This window comes from Rattus norvegicus, chromosome 11, assembly GCF_036323735.1.
Source record: "Rattus norvegicus strain BN/NHsdMcwi chromosome 11, GRCr8, whole genome shotgun sequence".
Taxonomy (NCBI): domain Eukaryota; kingdom Metazoa; phylum Chordata; class Mammalia; order Rodentia; family Muridae; genus Rattus; species Rattus norvegicus.
Window position 1 is genome coordinate 39263655 of NC_086029.1, and position 20457 is coordinate 39284111.

Below are 20457 nucleotides of genomic sequence, written 5' to 3' on the forward strand. Positions count from 1 at the left end.
CCATCAAGTTCTAAGTGAGTGGAATCACTTTTTCATCTGTCTTTAGTGCCCTATAACACACAAACTCTCTGTCTTTACACCTATCTAAGAAAAAAACTTGTAATTTCACACATCTGCCAATGTAACCTACAAAGAAGGCCATCTAAGATAGTATTTTCTTGGAAAGAGAAGGTCAGCAAATTAGAAGTCAATAAAGCATGATCCAAGGGACGCAGATGAAGTTCACGCTCCTAAATGATCTGCACACCAACCCCTTGGTGTTCATTTCAAAGTCATGATATATTTTCATGCTACTCCCTTGTTCCATTCCTTTGGAGTACATGTTTCCTCTGTTCCATTTTTGTTTTTGACTTTATATAAGTTCACGGTAGAGAGTTTGCCTGGAAGCTAAATGAGACCATAAACTTTGAACAGTGTTGAAAATGCCAATATTTGGCAAATCGTTGAACCAGGACTGGATGTATTTTGAATTTTAAGATGATCAGAATCCTTTGGGTCTAAATATAGACTGTAATAGATTAAGATGTGATCAGTGTCAAGTTGAGAAGGCTGAAATTTCTTATGGCTCCGTTCACCTACTCACCCCCTATAATTAATTTCTGTTCCACATTCATGGCTTTTTGCTTTCTTTGGTGGCCCACTGAGTTCATCCAGCCTGTGTATTTATCTGTATATGTGTCTGTTTCTGTGTTGTATACGCAGACATATGTGGACATCTTTAGAGGATAGAAGATACAACAAATACTTTGGACCTGGATATACAGTACTTATCAGCCACACAATGTGGATGTTAGGAACAGAACTCTGATCCCCTCTAAGAATAGTAAGAATTCTTGACTCCCAAACCATCCCTCTAGTCCTAAACAGGATGCGTGACCACAGATTTTTACCTCTGATTATGGTGAGCTCATCAGTGAGTACACAACTGGTGATGATGCCTTTCCTTCCCCCAGATCAGTAGCTCACAGTTCTGCAGGTATGAGTAAGTAAGGTCATATGGCTCCCTTCCTGGATCTTCGATAGACTCATATCAGGTCCTGTCAAATCAATGTTTTATTATTTAAAAGCATTCCTAAGTGATAAGTAAATGTAATCTTGTAGATTTCTGGTAACAATTTATTTCCTAATGATTCTGACATAATGATTGCTTGTAATTATATGGCAGATTCATTATATGACAGCATTGTTGGGTAAAGGGTAGGATGTCAATATTAGCTTAAAAGAAAGTTACTAAAGCATGACCTGGAGTGCTAAATCACGTCTTGGATTTCTCCTGTATAACCTCTGGTTTTCTTTACATCTTGGCCACCATGACAGAAACTGCTTGGCTCTGCTATATCTTCTTTTGTCTGGTGGACTGATTCCTATGAAAATGAGATCCCAAGCAAAGGCACATCCCTTAATATGTGCAAGCCTGGTATCGTGACTTAGTAATAAGAACAATAATTAATATTTGTAGCAAGAATGCTGCAGTTGTAAGCCAGTGAATGGCTTGGAAGGACCTCTCAATTTTAAGACATGGGATGTCAGCCCTTTTACTTTAGTACTAAGGTTTCATTTCATTTTGCTGTATATAACAGTTTTCCCTTTTATTCCCTGTAGTACTCTCTACTATTACTGTTTTTGAGGAGTATGTGAATATTAATTGATGAGTAATTTTTATTTAAACTCTATGAAAACATTAGTTTTCAGTGTATTTAACAAGTCTTACCATTAGTAAGAGACACTTGTTAAAATGAACAATCATCCTAAGAATATTCATGATCTACAATTATTGAAAGTTAATACAGTAAGTAGCAAAATATAGACGGTGGCTTACTGTGGAAAGGAGCCTCTATTACTCAATGGTGAAGCTTTCTGTGGTATAGATCTCTGACACATGCTGTGGGCTCCCCCAGCTTCGAAATTTCAGTCAAACCAGTTGCTCTTGTTAAGGTGCACATAGAAGGAGGACAGGAGTATGCACAATACAAGCAAAGTCTTTCAAATCAGTTTACAATTTAATAGTCAGGAGGCTGAGACAGGTTGGGACTGGCCAATTCTTGTGATACCCTCAAGGCAAATTTCCTGTTACTGCAATACAAAGTGTGTGTGTGTGTGTGTGTGTGTGTGTGTGTGTGTGTGTGTGTGTGTGTTGTCTGAACTTGCTATCTCTACTTGTTTGTTGTTGGTGGGTGTATGCACATGTGAGTGTATGTATGCACATAGACCAAAAGTAGACATGTAAACAGTCTCTCTCCTTCATTTCATGCTATCCTTATGCCTTGAGAAAGAGCTCTGATCGCTCACTAAAACTGAAGTCACTTAATCAGATTGCTGTAACTGCACAGAGAGCATTTTATGCCTCTTATATCTCGAATTGTTTAATACCTGTGTTAAAGGTATATGCTACTGATTCGCCTTTCTGTGTGGGCTCTGGGTATCTGCACTGGGATTGCCATGGTTGGAAAGCAATAGTTTACAGACTGAGCCATCTTCCCACACTGTTTGGCTTCCTGGAAACAACTCCATTCTCTTTAAAAGCCACAACTTCTTTGTCTACAATTTTTAAGCTCAAACATTTTTAGCCAGATTGTATGTTTCCAAATCTCTCTGCCTTCATGTTTTGCTCCCACTTTTAGATATAAATGTGGTTAAAATGAATCATCAATAAATTTGTCACAGCTATAGTTTCTTGAAATTCCTTCATTACAAATTAATCAATTAATAATGTTTAAACCTAATGCCACTGAAAGTGTTAGGACACAGACAAGTGCTGATAATTTATTTTCTAGGATGTAAATGTTGGAGAGTGCTCATGTGGCCCAATCAGCTAGGATATGGTACCCACAGACATCCCTGAGGCATTCTTGTTCGCACCTGAACTTCGTAAGCCTAGCCTTCCCTAGCCGCACTTCTATAACATTCTGGTGTTCTGAGTTCCCTCTATAATCAAACAGCTGCATGCAGAGTTTCTCTAAGCCCCTTCCTCAAACTTTTCAAAATCCTCCTGCAGACCAGCTCCAAAGACCTAACTGCTCATGGGCAGGTTTTATACCCAGGAGCCATCCTGTTCTTCTTACAAAAATACACATTAGTTACTAAGGCAGAAAAACAGAGGGAATAGTTTAGTATCCCAGGACTAAATTTAGTTTAGATTACATACACCCTTCTTTTCTAATAATGCATTAAAGTAGGTTAGCTGCTTTACCTGAATCTGCTATGCACACACTCTATTTGATAAATGGATCTAGAAACCTCACATCCCCATCCGCATCGGATATAAATACCCCTCTGTGAGAAATGGCATGAGACCTATCTCTTAAAAGCAAATCAAAATTTGAGTTTCTACTGAAATATATTCCCAGAAAATATGATATAGCTGAAACTAGTTTTATGAATAGAATTGCATGTCAACCATAACCGGGCATGTATGCATTTAAATTCAGATGCACTATGGGAATAGACATTCTTAGTGAAAAAGAATATAATCCTGTCAATCAAAATAGAGAACCATGCAAACTACACCTGCAGTATCCAAAGTCCTCCTTTTCTTGAACTCTAAAAAAGAAACCTAAGAGAAAACCCTTGAAAATAACTGGGGTTCTAGGATATTTTTCGTCACATGAACTTCTGCTCTCTTGCATTGTACTTGATTTTTTCTTGTTTTGCTTTAAATAAAGTTCTCTATGGCTTTTGTAAATTTCTAGGGGCTCTATTTTGATTTCTTTATGTAAAAGGCCAATAGCCTCTAATTATTTTTCTTATTACTGTGACAGATTAACTGATATAGAGAACTAAAGAGAATAAAAATCCATCTGAGTTCACAGTCTTCATAGGGTTCAGGCCCTTTTGAGAGGGAAGGCCTAGTAATGCAAAGACATTCAGGAAACAAGAACATCATAGAAAGGAAGCCAGCAGGGCACAGTACGCTTGTGACTCAGTCTTACTTCTTCCAATTAGGCTTCATAGGCTACCTTCTACTTACAACCCAAATGTTATATTATTATTAATATATTGAAAAATTAACCCATTTAGTTAGATCAGAGCCCTAAGAATGTGATTGTCTCTGTAAATGCCTTTATAGACACCCCAGCATTATGCATTACCAGTACATGTAGGTTTCAATCTAGTCATGTTGTAAATTAGAATAGTTAACCTATAAAATAATTTGCATCCATTAGTAGACTTGAACAACAGAAGTGAAAGACTGTTGAAAAGATGTACACATCCCAGAAGTTCTGTGAAGAATTCTAGCCCTCTCCAACTTAGAAATCCAAAGTATAAATTTAGTTGCAATCAAGAAATTGACAGGAAATGAAAAAATAAGAAAAAGAGCCCCCAAAGGCACACAAACCAAAACAACTAACATCTTACCAGACACAAAGCATTAAATATCACTCTACTCTCATTGTGTATTTTTTATACTAATTAATCATATCAGATGGCACAAGTCAGGAAAAATCCACAGGAAGAATAACATGCAATTTGTGTTCTGTCCAATTCCTCTCAGTAATCCTGCTACCTGAACCCACAGAAGGAAAGGAACTTCCTCCATTTCTCCCCAGACTCTCCACTAATCCTTTAATTAAAAGTGAATGAGGGAGAAATGGAAAGGGAGACAGACACACTGAAGAACACAGTCTCTCATGCAGTTGTACATCGCCAGGGTTCATGTCTCACTTGGGGCTGAGTATTCATTACAGGGAATCTAAGCCATGTGAGTGAGACGGATGTTATCAGCTTTTCACGGTTAACTCTTCTCACATGCCTGCTGTCACAGTTTGACAAAATACATCATTTGGAGGGGAGGTGGCAGAGAAGGTTTTACATATTGTCGGGCCCTAATAGTTTGAAGAATGCTTTTCTTCAAGCCTGAATCTTATGCAATGAAAATCTCTGAATTTTTTGTAAGTTATTGGAAAAGCTACTTAATGGTTTTTATTTAGTTAAAAAAGAGTCACCTTTTAATGTGATCATAAAAGCATTCTCTTAGGGGTAATCTATAAAGGTATTAGTCACATGCTATGCAAAGTAAACTTAATTCAAAGATTTAAGATGAAAATGACAACTACCCCTATCTCCACGACAACACAGGGAAGATCAACTGATGAATGCTTCCGTGAGTTGGGTGCTTAGCTACATGTCTTTAGTAAGTCATTGCAATGATCTGATATAATTCTAGTCGGCCATTTTGATTTTTAAGACAGAAATCCTTCATCATGATAAGTACCTAGAGCACAGTGGGGTAGTTAATGCTCACCGGTGGCTTCTCTATAATTAAAAATAACGGAATAAAGGAGCCTGAAGGCTTCAAACACAAGCAAAAAATGAGGAGATGGAAATTCCTCTTACATTGATTTGATCATTATGCACTGCTTGTAGGTGTGAGGTTAGCTCCTGAGACTCTCTAACACTGCAAAATTATTGCAAGTTAAAGTGATCAGAGCTTGCCCCCTTTTAAATGCCACCACCTGTGACGCTTACAATTCCTGGATTCTATCAGCCTTGGTTCTCAAGTGTATCCTGCTTTTGTTTGTTTCTCTGTTCACCTGAGATGGCAGGCATTAGATTTCAATCATTCTTCCACCAAATGTATGTGTGTCATTAGTAGTCTCCAGTTTTCTTTATGCACAAGTAGCTTCCAAACAGTAGCCATAACAAGAAAGATCTTCCAGCCTGCATTAATTTCCTCACATATGATCCAAACCAATTCCCATGCTCTCCTCTTCCCTTATCATATATGTCTGATAAAATCACTTCTTGGGTTAAATCTAATTTTGTACCCACTCCACACTTTTTGAATACACATCTACTATATACAGTAGTGCCTGCCCTGCATCTCTAAACACAAGAATCACATAGGCTATTAGCCATGTGTTCTAATGGCATGTCCTCTGACTTAGTTCTTAGGCTGGTTTTCATACTTGTTTTCACCTCCATGCCCTGTCTACTGATTTTAGTGCCTGTTTACAACTTCACATAATAACATGGTTTCTTACTTTACACAGACAATAATAAAACCTAAGAAAAGTTGTGTGAAATGTCATCACAAAAAAAGTAAGATGGCCAAACTTTCGATGTCCATCCTATTACAAGGTCCTCTTGCCTGTTTGGAAAGTCTTTTACATATCTCTTCCTTCCTGCTATTCTGAGACATTTTTGTGTTCCAAGCTCAGAATACTCCTTTCATGAGATTGCTATTCCGTCTTGTGGCCTAACTTCCTACCATCCTAATACTCTAACTTTATGCCTGATTCTCTTTGCAACTCATTAAACTTGATACTACCTCAAGACCTCTGGGCACTAAAATCTATGCCCTGGCAATTGCTTATTACTTTAAAAGCTTATGTGCTAAAAATTTAAGTACTTTAAGGAAATAAGTATATATTTGAGATTTTGTTATTTTTTGTTTGTTTGTTTTTGCTAATGTTATGGTCCAAAGAAAATAATGCAGCATCTTAGACTAGTTTTATTCTGAGCAAAAATTTAGGTTAACTATTTCTTTTTTTTTTTTTTTTTTTTATTAACTTGAGTATTTCTTATATACATTTCGAGTGTTATTCCCTTTCCCGGTTTCCGGGCAAACATCCCCCTCCCCCCTCCCCTTCCTTATGGGTGTTCCCCTCCCAACCCTCCCCCCATTGCCGCCCTCCCCCCATAGACTAGTTCACTGGGGGTTCAGTCTTAGCAGGACCCAGGGCTTCCCCTTCCACTGGTGCTCTTACTAGGATATTCATTGCTACCTATGGGGTCAGAGTCCAGGGTCAGTCCATGTATAGTCTTTAGGTAGTGGCTTAGTCCCTGGAAGCTCTGGTTGCTTGGCATTGTTGTACTTTTGGGGTCTCGAGCCCCTTCAAGCTCTTCCAGTTCTTTCTCTGATTCCTTCAATAGGGGACCTATTCTCAGTTCAGTGGTTTGCTGCTGGCATTCGCCTCTATATTTGCTGTATTCTGGCTGTGTCTCTCAGGAGCGATCTACATCCGGCTCCTGTCGGTCTGCACTTCTTTGCTTCATCCATCTTGTCCAATTGGGTGGCTGTATATGTATGGGCCACATGTGGGGCAGGCTCTGAATGGGTGTTCCTTCAGTCTCTGTTTTAATCTTTGCCTCTCCCTTCCCTGCCAAGGGTAATCTTTTTCCTCATTTAAAGAAGGAGTGAAGCATTCACATTTTGATCATCCGTCTTGAGTTTCGTTTGTTCTAGGGATCTAGGGTAATTCAAGCATTTGGGCTAATAGCCACTTATCAATGAGTGCATACCATGTATGTCTTTCTGTGATTGGGTTAGCTCACTCAGGATGATATTTTCCAGTTCCAACCATTTGCCTACGAATTTCATAAAGCCGTTGTTTTTGATAGCTGAGTAATATTCCATTGTGTAGATGTACCACATTTTCTGTATCCATTCCTCTGTTGAAGGGCATCTGGGTTCTTTCCATTTTCTGGCTATTATAAATAAGGCTGCGATGAACATAGTGGAGCACGTGTCTCTTTTATATGTTGAGGCATCTTTTGGGTATATGCCCAAGAGAGGTATAGCTGGATCCTCAGGCAGTTCAATGTCCAATTTTCTGAGGAACCTCCAGACTGATTTCCAGAATGGTTTTACCAGTCTGCAATCCCACCAACAATGAAGGAGTGTTCCTCTTTCTCCACATCCTCGCCAGCATCTGCTGTCACCTGAGTTTTTGATCTTAGCCAATCGCACTGGTGTGAGGTGAAATCTCAGGGTTGTTTTGATTTGCATTTCCCTTATGACTAAAGATGTTGAACATTTCTTTAGGTGTTTCTCAGCCATTCGGCATTCCTCAGCTGTGAATTCTTTGTTTAGCTCTGAACCCCATTTTTTAATAGGGTTATTTGTTTCCCTGCGGTCTAACTTCTTGAGTTCTTTGTATATTTTGGAAATAAGGCCTCTATCTGTTGTAGGATTGGTAAAGATCTTTTCCCAATCTGTTGGTTGCCGTTTTGTCCTAACCACAGTGTCCTTTGCCTTACAGAAGTTTTGCAGTTTTATGAGATCCCATTTGTCGATTCTTGATCTTAGAGCATAAGCCATTGGAGTTTTGTTCAGGAAATTTTTTCCAGTGCCCATGTGTTCCAGATGCTTCCCTAGTTTTTCTTCTATTAGTTTGAGTGTGTCTGGTTTGATGTGGAGGTCCTTGATCCACTTGGACTTAAGCTTTGTACAGGGTGATAAGCATGGATCGATCTGCATTCTTCTACATGTTGCCCTCCAGTTGAACCAGCACCATTTGCTGAAAATGCTATCTTTTTTCCATTGGATGGTTTTGGCTCCTTTGTCAAAAATCAAGTGACCATAGGTGTGTGGGTTCATTTCTGGGTCTTCAATTCTATTCCATTGGTCTATCTGTCTGTCTCTGTACCAATACCATGCAGTTTTTATCACTATTGCTCTGTAATACTGCTTGAGTTCAGGGATAGTGATTCCCCCTGAAGTCCTTTTATTGTTGAGGATAGCTTTAGCTATCCTGGGTTTTTTGTTATTCCAGATGAATTTGCAAATTGTTCTGTCTAACTCTTTGAAGAATTGGATTGGTATTTTGATGGGGATTGCATTGAATCTGTAGATTGCTTTTGGTAAAATGGCCATTTTTACCATATTAATCCTGCCAATCCATGAGCATGGGAGATCTTTCCATCTTCTGAGGTCTTCTTCAATTTCTTTCCTCAGTGTCTTGAAGTTCTTATTGTACAGATCTTTTACTTGCTTGGTTAAAGTCACACCGAGGTACTTTATATTATTTGGGTCTATTATGAAGGGTGTCGTTTCCCTAATTTCTTTCTCGGCTTGTTTCTCTTTTGTATAGAGGAAGGCAACTCATTTATTTGAGTTAATTTTATACCCAGCCACTTTGCTGAAGTTGTTTATCAGCTTTAGTAGTTCTCTGGTGGAACTTTTGGGATCACTTAAATATACTATCATGTCATCTGCAAATAGTGATATTTTGACCTCTTCTTTTCCGATCTGTATCCCTTTGATCTCCTTTTGTTGTCTGATTGCTCTGGCTAGAACTTCAAGAACTATATTGAATAAGTAGGGAGAGAGTGGGCAGCCTTGTCTAGTCCCTGATTTTAGTGGGATTGCTTCAAGTTTCTCTCCATTTAGTTTAATGTTAGCAACTGGTTTGCTGTATATGGCTTTTACTATGTTTAGGTATGGGCCTTGAATTCCTATTCTTTCCAGGACTTTTATCATGAAGGGGTGTTGAATTTTGTCAAATGCTTTCTCAGCATCTAATGAAATGATCATGTGGTTCTGTTCTTTCAGTTTGTTTATATAATGGATCACGTTGATGGTTTTCCGTATATTAAACCATCCCTGCATGCCTGGGATGAAGCCTACTTGATCATGGTGGATGATTGTTTTGATGTGCTCTTGAATTCGGTTTGCCAGAATTTTATTGAGTATTTTTGCGTCGATATTCATAAGGGAAATTGGTCTGAAGTTCTCTTTCTTTGTTGTGTCTTTGTGTGGTTTAGGTATAAGAGTAATTGTGGCTTCATAGAAGGAATTCGGTAGGGCTCCATCTGTTTCAATTTTGTGGAATAGTTTGGATAATATTGGTATGAGGTCTTCTATGAAGGTTTGATAGAATTCTGCACTAAACCCGTCTGGACCTGGGCTCTTTTTGGTTGGGAGACCTTTAATGACTGCTTCTATTTCCTTAGGAGTTATGGGGTTGTTTAACTGGTTTATCTGTTCCTGATTTAACTTCGATACCTGGTATCTGTCTAGGAAATTGTCCGTTTACTGAAGATTTTCAAATTTTGTTGAATATAGGTTTTTATAGTAAGATCTGATGATTTTTTGAATTTCCTCCGAATCTGTAGTTATGTCTCCCTTTTCATTTCTGATTTTGTTAATTTGGACACACTCTCTGTGTCCTCTCGTTAGTCTGGCTAAGGGTTTATCTATCTTGTTGATTTTCTCAAAGAACCAACTTTTGGTTCTGTTGATTCTTTCTATGGTCCTTTTTGTTTCTACTTGGTTGATTTCAGCTCTGAGTTTGATTATTTCCTGCCTTCTACTCCTCCTGGGTGTATTTGCTTCTTTTTGTTCTAGAGCTTTTAGGTGTGCTGTCAAGCTGCTGACATATGCTCTTTCCTGTTTCTTTCTGCAGGCACTCAGCGCTATGAGTTTTCCTCTTAGCACAGCTTTCATTGTGTCCCATAAGTTTGAGTATGTTGTATCTTCATTTTCATTAAATTCTAAAAAGTTTTTAATTTCTTTCTTTATTTCTTCCTTGACCAGGTTATCATTGAGTAGAGCATTGTTCAATTTCCACGTATATGTGGGCATTCTTCCCTTATTGTTATTGAAGACCAGTTTTAGGCCGTGGTGGTCCGATAGCACGCATGGGATTATTTCTATCTTTCTGTACCTGTTGAGGCCCGTTTTTTGACCAATTATATGGTCAATTTTGGAGAAAGTACCATGAGGAGCTGAGAAGAAGGTATATCCTTTTGCTTTAGGATAGAATGTTCTATAAATATCCGTTAAGTCCATTTGGCTCATGACTTCTCTTAGTCTGTCTACATCACTGTTTAATTTCTGTTTCCATGATCTGTCCATTGATGAGAGTGGGGTGTTGAAATCTCCCACTATTATTGTGTGAGGTGCAATGTGTGTTTTGAGCTTTAGTAAGGTTTCTTTTACATATGTAGGTGCCCTTGTATTTGGGGCATAGATATTTAGGATTGAGAGTTCATCTTGGTTGATTTTTCCTTTGATGAATATGAAGTGTCCTTCCTTATCTTTTTTGATGACTTTTAGTTGGAAATTGATTTTATTTGATATTAGAATGGCTACTCCAGCTTGCTTCTTCTGACCATTTGCTTGGAAAGTTGTTTTCCAGCCTTTCACTCTGAGATAGTGTCTGTCTTTGTCTCTGAGGTGTGTTTCCTGTAGGCAGCAGAATGCAGGGTCCTCGTTGCGTATCCAGTTTGTTAATCTATGTCTTTTTATTGGGGAGTTGAGGCCATTGATATTGAGAGATATTAAGGAATAGTGATTATTGCTTCCCGTTATATTCATATTTGATGTGAGGTTATGTTTGTGTGCTTTCATTCTCTTTGTTTTGTTGCCAAGACGATTAGTTTCTTGCTTCTTCTAGGGTATAGCTTGCCTCCTTATGTTGGGCTTTACCATTTATTATCCTTTGTAGTGCTGGATTTGTAGAAAGATATTGTGTAAATTTGGTTTTGTCATGGAATATCTTGGTTTCTCCATCAATGTTAATTGAGAGTTTTGCTGGATACAGTAATCTGGGCTGGCATTTGTGTTCTCTTAGGGTCTGTATAACATCAGTCCAGGATCTTCTGGCCTTCATAGTTTCTGGCGAGAAGTCTGGTGTGATTCTGATAGGTCTCCCTTTATATGTTACTTGACCTTTTTCCCTTACTGCTTTTAATATTCTTTCTTTATTTTGTGCGTTTGGTGTTTTGACAATTATGTGACGGGAGGTGTTTCTTTTCTGGTCCAATCTATTTGGAGTTCTGTAGGCTTCCTGTATGTCTATGGGTATCTCTTTTTTTAGGTTAGGGAAGTTTTCTTCTATGATTTTGTTGAAGATATTTACTGGTCCTTTGAGCTGGGAGTCTTCACTCTCTTCTATACCTATTATCCTTAGGTTTGATCTTCTCATTGAGTCCTGGATTTCCTGTATGTTTTGGACCAGTAGCTTTTTCCGCTTTACATTATCTTTGACAGTTCAGTCAATGATTTCTATGGAATCTTCTGCTCCTGAGATTCTCTCTTCCATCTCTTGTATTCTGTTGGTGAAGCTTGTATCTACAGCTCCTTGTCTCTTCTTTTGGTTTTCTATATCCAGGGTTGTTTCCATGTGTTCTTTCTTGATTGCTTCTATTTCCATTTTTAATTCCTTCAACTGTTTGATTGTGTTTTCCTGGAATTCTTTCAGGGATTTTTGCGATTCCTCTCTGTAGGCTTTTACTTGTTTATTAATGTTTTCCTGTGCTTCCCTAAGTGTGTTCAGGTCTTTCCTGAAGTCCTCCAGCATCATGATCAAATATGATTTTGAAACTAGATCTTGATTTTCTGGTGTGTTTGGATATTCCATGTTTGTTTTGGTGGGAGAATTGGGCTCCGATGATGGCATGTAGTCTTGGTTTCTGTTGCTTGGGTTCCTGCGCTTGCCTCTCGCCATCAGATTATCTCTAGTGTTACTTTGTTCTGCTATTTCTGACAGTGGCTAGACTGTCCTATAAGCCTGTGTGTCAGGAGTGCTGTAGACCTGTTTTCCTCTCTTTCAGTCAGTTATGGGGACAGAGTGCTCTGCTTTCGGGCGTGTAGTTTTTCCTCTCTACAGGTCTTCAGCTGTTCCTGTGGGCCTGTGTCTTGAGTTCACCAGGCAGCTTTCTTGCAGCAGAAAATTTGGTCTTACCTGTGGTCCCGAGGCTCAGGTTTGCTCGTGGGGTGCTGTCCAGGGGCTCTCTGCAGCGGCAGCAACCAGGAAGACCTGTGCCGCCCCTTCCGGGAGCTTCAGTTCACCAGGGTTCCAGATGGTCTTTGGCTTTTTCCTCTGGCGTCCGAGATGTGTGTGCAGGGAGCAGTCTCTTCTGGTTTCCCAGGCCTGTCTGCCTCTCTGAAGGTTTAGCTCTCCCTCCCACGGGATTTGGGTGCAGAGAACTGTTTATCCGGTCTGTTTCCTTCAGGGTCCGGCGGTGTCTGTGGCAGGGGTCCTGCTGCTCCTGGGCCCTCCCCCACGGGAGCCCAGAGGCCTTATACAGTTTCCTCTTGGGCCAGGGATGTGGGCAGGGGTGAGCAGTGTTGGTGGTCTCTTCCGCTCTGCAGCCTCAGGAGTGCCCACCTGACCAGGCGGTTGGGTCTCTCTCTCACCGGGTCTGGGAGCAGAGAGCTGCTGCAGGCCGGGATCCGCGGGTGTGGGACTTCCGGTAAACACAGAACATGCCCGGTTCTAGAGAAATTCTGCTTCCGTGTGTCCCAAGCTCACCAGGCAGCTTTCTTGCAGCAGAAAATTTGGTCTTACCTGTGATCCCGAGGCTCAAGTTCGCTCGTGGGGTACTGCCCAGGGGCTCTCTGCAGCGGCAGCAACCAGGAAGACCTGTGCCGCCCCTTCCGGGAGCTTCAGTGCACCAGGGTTCCAGATGGTCTTTGGCTTTTTCCTCTGGCGTCCGAGATGTGTGTGCAGGGAGCAGTCTCTTCTGGTTTCCCAGGCCTGTCTGCCTCTCTGAAGGTTTAGCTCTCCCTCCCACGGGATTTGGGTGCAGAGAACTGTTTATCCGGTCTGTTTCCTTCAGGGTCCGGCGGTGTCTGTGGCAGGGGTCCTGCCGCTCCTGGGCCCTCCCCCACGGGAGCCCAGAGGCCTTATACAGTTTCCTCTTGGGCCAGGGATGTGGGCAGGGGTGAGCAGTGTTGGTGGTCTCTTCCGCTCTGCAGCCTCAGGAGTGCCCACCTGACCAGGCGGTTGGGCCTCTCTCTCACCGGGTCTGGGAGCAGAGAGCTGCTGCGGGCCGGGATCAGGTTAACTATTTCTATTACCTTAAAATCCCTCACTCTTAAATCCACAGAGATAACTTCAAACATAAGACTATGTGGTCTGTTTTAAGCCTCAAAATAGCATATATCTCTCCTCCATATATGATCACAACTCAGGAACAAGAAAAACCTGACAGAACACAACATTTTCATCTATGAAGTTTATACTCAAGAACAAAATGAAGTCACAAAATTTTCACTAAAAAAAAAATCTCATGTTTTATGTGTGCAATTTTGCATTTTGACCTATTGATAACTACCCTGAGGTAAGTGCAGTCATCCTTGTTCTAGTGTACAATATACCTGTAGCATCAGTTCCAGCTACTTCACTAGGGAAAGCCAGTAATTCTCTAAATACAAATTTTCAAGAACAGTGCCCTCTCAACTGTTTTGCAGGCTAGGCTCCATACAGTCTTCATATTCCTGAACACCCAGATATACTTCATGCTGTTATTTTTCTCAAGGTAGATGATGTCAGGCAACAGCGTTATAGGCATGAAAGTGTATATGAAGTCAATGGGACCATCCAGTCCAGTTCTATTAACAACTATGTACTTTCCACTCCCTGTCCTCACCCACCAATAGGACACAAAGGGTCCTAATGTTCTCAAAATAGCAAATATTGAAAGAAGAGGGTGGTTTTTCAATGAACACATGAAGACTTGATCAGAACCTGAATTGTAGACTTTTTGCAAATACTGTGGAGTGTCTCTGAAGTAGTCTACCATATTTGTTATAGAAGTCAGCAGAAGTCCAGTAGAGTATACCACTGTTGTAACTGAAGCCACTGGAGTAGTCTACCATATTTGTTATAGAAGTCAGCAGAAGTCCAGTAGAGTATACCACTGTTGTAACTGTGTCTCATGTACATCCACATTATCACATTTGACACAGTCTCCCCCTTGCATTCCATGGTCTCACATGTATCTCTTGTACAGAACAAGGGTCAGCCAATTACAGTCCATGATGCACATCTACCCTAAATCCTATTTTCATTTAATTTTTGAGGAAATATGGTCATTGCCATTCATCTCACTTCTTTCTGGGGTTAAGGCTGTCTTCAGGCTACAAGAGCTGAGTTCAGTACTTACAAAATTATTTATTAATTCACTTTTGAAGAATAAAAAAATGCCGGTTTCTGTATTCAAATATAAAATTGGAAAATGTAAAGTATTTGAGTTTAATGTATAAATGAATCTATATAAATGAGTAAGTTTTCAATGTTAGTCAAAGTAGGTCAAAAATAAAAAAAAATGAAGTTGTGAATGTCACCTTATAGGAAAAAGCACTAAAAACTGTGTATGTAATTTTAAGATCTTGATTTTGCTCTTAAAGGTCACTGAGATTTATCTAGACAGGCCCTGATGACATTCACAGGTATGCAGAGAAGAAGAAAGAGGAAAGACACAGAAGTGGAGAGTGAATCAGAAGACCATGGCAGAGGTGAATGATGAGGCTACCAGGCCAAGGAATGCCAACATCAGGTAGCAATAAAAGGCAATAAAAGACACACACACACACACACACACACACACACACACACACACACACACACACTTGGAACAGTCCACAGTCCCAGATAGCACAACCTAACAGCTTTCTTGATTTAGGGTCCAATAATGTTAATTTTGGATGCCTTATAATATGGAACTTCAAGAGAATGAACTTCAGGTGTGAAAATCACTAGGGCACTGGTCACATTTTGAACAGGAAGCAGAATGGTATACAAATGAGAAAGTGAATCAATCCCAAATCTAATCCTAATATTTTTCTTAAAATAATTATAGAAAAGTTGCTTTGTATGTCAATAGTCTAATGATCAATTAATTATAAATATATATAGTGATTTATATAAATTTAATCATACATATATAGTTATAGATATATAAAATTTTCCTCCATCTTTATTAAATTGGGAATTTTTTATTTACATTTCAAATGTTATTCCCTTTCCCAGTTTCCAGGCCAACATCCCCCAAACCCCTCCAACTCCCCGTGTATATGGGTGTTCCCCTCCCCATCCTCCACCCATTACCACCCCCCCAACAATCCCATTCACTGGGGGTCCAGCCTTTGCAGGACCAAGGGCTTCCCCTTCCACTGGTGCCCCTACTAGGCTATTCATTGCTACCTATGAATTTGGAGCCCAGGGTCAGTCCATGTATAGTCTTGGGGTAGTGGCTTAGTCCCTGCAAGCTCTGGTTGTTTGGCATTGTAGTTCATATGGGGTCTCAAGCCCCTTCAGCTCTTTCAGTCCTTTCTAAGATTCCTTCAACGGGGGTCCTGTTCTCAGTTCAGTGGTTTGCTGCTGGGATTCACCTCTGTATTTGCTATATTCTGGCTGTGTCTCTCAGGAGAGATATACATCCGGTTCCTGTAAGCCTGCACTTCTTTGCTTCATCCATCTTATCTAGTTGGTGGCTGTATATGTATGAGCCACATGTGGGGCAGGCTCTGAATGGGTGTTCCTTCAGTCTCTGTTCTAAACTTTCCCTATCCCCTCCTAAGGGTATTCTTGTTCCCCTTTTAAGGAAGGAGTGAAGAATCCACATTTTCGTCATCCTTCTGGGGTTTCATGTGGTCTGTGCATCTTGGATAAATCGATCATTTGGGCTAATAGCCACTTATCAATGAGTGCATACCATGTGTGTTTTTCTGTGATTGGGTTACCTCACACAGGATGATATTTTCCAGTCCCAACCATTTGTCTATGAATTTCATAAAGTCATTGTTTTTGATAGCTGAGTAATATTCCATTGTGTAGATGTACCACATTTTCTGTATCCATTCCTCTGTTGAAGAGCATCTGGGTTCTTTCCAGCTTCTGGCTATTATAAATGAGGCTGCTATGAACATAGTGGAGCATCTGTCTTTGTTATATGTTGGGGCATCTTTTGGGTATATGCTCAAGAGAGATATAGCTGGGTCCTCAGATAATGCAATGTCCAATTTTCTGGGGAACCTCCAGACTGATTTCCAGAATGGTTGTACCAGTCTGAAATCCCACCAACAATGGAGGAGTGTTCCTCTTTTTCCACATCCTCACCAGCATCTGTTGTCACCAGAGTTTTTGATCTTAGCCATTCTGACTGGTGTGAGGTGGAATCTCAGGGTTGTTTTGATTTGCATTTCCCTTATGACTTAATATTCATAAGAAAAATATTTTTTATTCTGTTACTAATTCTTAATTGAGAAATACTTCTTGACATAATTTTTCTCACCATGTGCAAAACGATGTCTTTTGGGAGGTTAACTTTATAAGTAAGATAGAAAGACATAAGCTCCCAACTATCTCTGAGAACTTGATAACTTTCCTGTTTCCCTAGAAACCTGGAAGGGCACATCTTATTTGGAAATAAAGACTTAAAACTGCCTGATCAGCTGAGCTTGACAAAATGAAGAGGTGACCCATACCAACTACATGAGTTTCATCATCTGTCTTCCAAATCAAGCTTAGAATCACCACTCTGATTCTGTGCTCATGTGCTCTAAATAAGGAATCCTCATCTGAGCAGTAATCATCATCCTGGTTTCATTTTTGTTCACCATTTCTAGTAATGTACCCATCACTGAAGAGATGATGTAGTCATGCTTGCGGAGCAACCAGACGTTTGCATAAACTTTAGATTCCAGGGAAATCGGATGGGAACTATTATACCAAACATTCAATTAGCTCATGGACAGTTTATTTCTGCATGAGGAATCAATTTGTGCAATATGATGGTCCTTTCAGCTGATGACTTTATTGAGCACTAGCTGTGCTATCCAAATGACACAGAGATGAACAAATGGGTAGATTTCTTCCCAAACAGCAAATGGCTCCCTGGTTGGCTTCTTCAGTTTCCTACCCAAAACCATTTCCAGATTTCCATTTTTATTTAATCTTATTTTTTCTTATTCATTTTGCATTGGAATCACTCACTGTCCCTTCCAGGTCACCCCTCCCACAACACTTGTCCCATCCCCCAGTCCCATCCTCCATCCCTTTCTCCTCTGAACAGGTGACCCTCACCCAGGTGTCCTCCCAACCTTGTACTTCTCTAAGAGTCTCTAAGTGGCTAAGTCTCTAAGAGGCTAGGCAGTTACTCTCCCACTGAGGCCAAATACAGATGCCCAGCTCAAATTGCATATCCTAAATACAGGCAACAGCTTTTGGGACAGCCGCCACTCCAGTTGTTCATGACTCACATGAATACTAAGCCGCACATCTGCTACATATATGTGGGGAGACCTATGTCCTGCCCATGCATGTTCACGGTTGGTGGTGAGAGCCCTAAGGGTTCAGGTTAGATAACTCTGTTGGTCTTCCTTTGGAGTTCCTATCACCTTCAGGACTCACAATTCTTCTTATCCTCAGATTTCTGTTTTTTAAGCAGCAAAAGAAAGGGGAGATCTATTAAAATTTTATCATGTATTATCATGAACTATTCCCTCAAATCTAACATGGAATCAATTATCTTTGAGATTGAAAGCCATTTTGAGTGTATACAATAGATATGTCCCATAGCAAAACGACTGCCATGACCAATCATTCTATAACCATCAATCCTACAGAGTATCTGTTTGCAATCCTTTCCTAAGGCGATATCTAATAATGAAAATAGTTACTATCTTATTTTTGCAAACTTCATGAGATACTTTCCCAGATCTTGTCCTTTCCTAATTTTCGTCATAGGAATACTGAATATTACATGAGAAGAGATTCAACATATGTTGTCTAAAATATGATGGATGAATCCTGAAATTGTTCTAGCTTACAACACAAAAGGAAGCCTTCAGGTAAATCAGGGATTGATTTGCTATCCTTTTTCTATATGAGGGACTCATAACATTCCAAGTTAGGCATCACATTTGCTTACCTCATTACAAAAGAAAACTGTTCTCAGTGTGACAGACTGAAACTTGTAATTCAGCTTCCTAGTTACCATTTTTTAATTATGTGGCTATTATAAACTATACTGTCACATGGTTGGGAATAACAATGATAATTATAATTTGTTATTTTTATTTTTATGTTACCTTTTTGTGTCCTTTATGTATTTTTATTGGTTTGATCAAAAAAATAAATAACTAGATTGGAAATTCATGTCATGCACTTTTAAAGAAATTTAGTGATCACTTTGTATTCTAATAATGGAATAATCACAGAGTTGGCCTCTAGGGTCTCTTACCACATTCATTTCTTAAAGTACAATAACTAATGAAAAAAATAACAATTAAAAAAATGACTGGATAGTAATGGCATACCATTTGTGGGTAAAATTAAGAATCTTACAAATGATAATTGTAATAATAATGAGGAGGATGATAATGATAATAACTGTTTGAAGAATAGGTTTCTTCTTGCTGAGTTTTGTTCCATTGCTGTGTATTTTTAAAATATTTATTTATTTATTTATTTATTTATTTATTTATTTATTTATTTATTTTTACACTCCAGATTTTATTCACCTCCCGGTCTACTCCCCCCAAGGGTTCCACATCCCATACCTCCTCCCTGCCCCTCTACCGCATCCCCCTCCATCTCCACAAGGATGACCTCACCCCACCTAACCCACCAGAACTCTAAACTTCCTGGGGCCTCCAGTTTCTTGAGGGTTGAATGCATCCTCTCCGACTGAACCCAGACCCAGGAGTCCTCTGCTGCGTATGTGTTGGAAGCCTCATCTCAACTGGTATTTGCTGCCTGTTAGTGATCCAGTGTCTAAGAGATCTGAGCCACCCAGGTTAATTGATACTGCTGGTCCTCCTACAGGATTGCCCTCCTCTTTAGCTTCCTCCAGCTTTTCCCTAATTCAACCAGAGGGGTCGGCAGCTTCTGTTTGTTGGTTGGGTGCAAATATCTGCATCTGACTCTTTCAGTTGCTTTTTGGGCAGTTACATTAGTTCCCGTTTTGTGAATACCCAATAGCTTCGTTAATGGTGTCAGTTCTTAGAGCCTCCCCTTGAGTTGGATCCCATTTTGGGCCTGTCTCTGGACCTTCTTTTCCTCAGGTTCTTCTCCATTTCTATTTCTGTATTTCTTTCAGACAGGAAGAGCTTTGGCTGTGGGATAGCAACCCCATCTCCCAAGGTCTAGTTGCTTTAAGATGAGTGAATTCTCATGTATGCCAGCTTTTGTTGTGCAAAACTTGCTATTTAATTTAAAACTATTGTTTGAATAAAGATTCATACAGCCTGTCGCTGGAAAGAAAATGGGTAGCCAGGGCTTCAGTTCTCAGGCTTGAGGTCTGAAGCAGAGACCAAGAGGAGAGAGACGTGGAGGAAGGAAGAAGGCACCATGGGGTGGATGGACTGTTAGCACATTGCCATGAGTGGGAGTCTGTGAGAGTAGGAGAATTCAAGATGAAACATGGCACATGATATTTTGGGATTATTGATGGAGCATTAAATGAAATAGTATAGAGGGTTGATATCTTCCCAGCTCTAATCCTTTAAGAATTATTATATGTTAAAGATTTTGTGTCTTTTTTTGGAAGACAAAGAAATTTTATTGATCATATATTACCCAGTCTTAGATTTTATGATATATTTTATGATATATCAGTATTCACTATGACATCTGAAAAGGGGGAAGTATAAGGTTTTTATTATCTTCGTGAAATAAGTCATTCTTATTATCATTAAGTTTATAGGAAATAATATATGGATATCATACAGATGACGTTTAGATAAACTGTGATAATGTCCATGATCTGGGGGAAAAAACACTATGGTGGACCAGGTAGACAAACAGACATCGTAGAATATAGAACAGAGATTAACAGTTTCACTCAGGTATGAACCCTGTGAACTAAAATAACAACTGCCATAGCAAATGTGGCCCATGGGGGCAATAGTGGCACACAAGTGTTATGGAAGTAAACACCAAACTCTGGTTAACTTTAAGCCTGTCATAAAAAAGAACAACATTCTTGGCACTATAAATATAA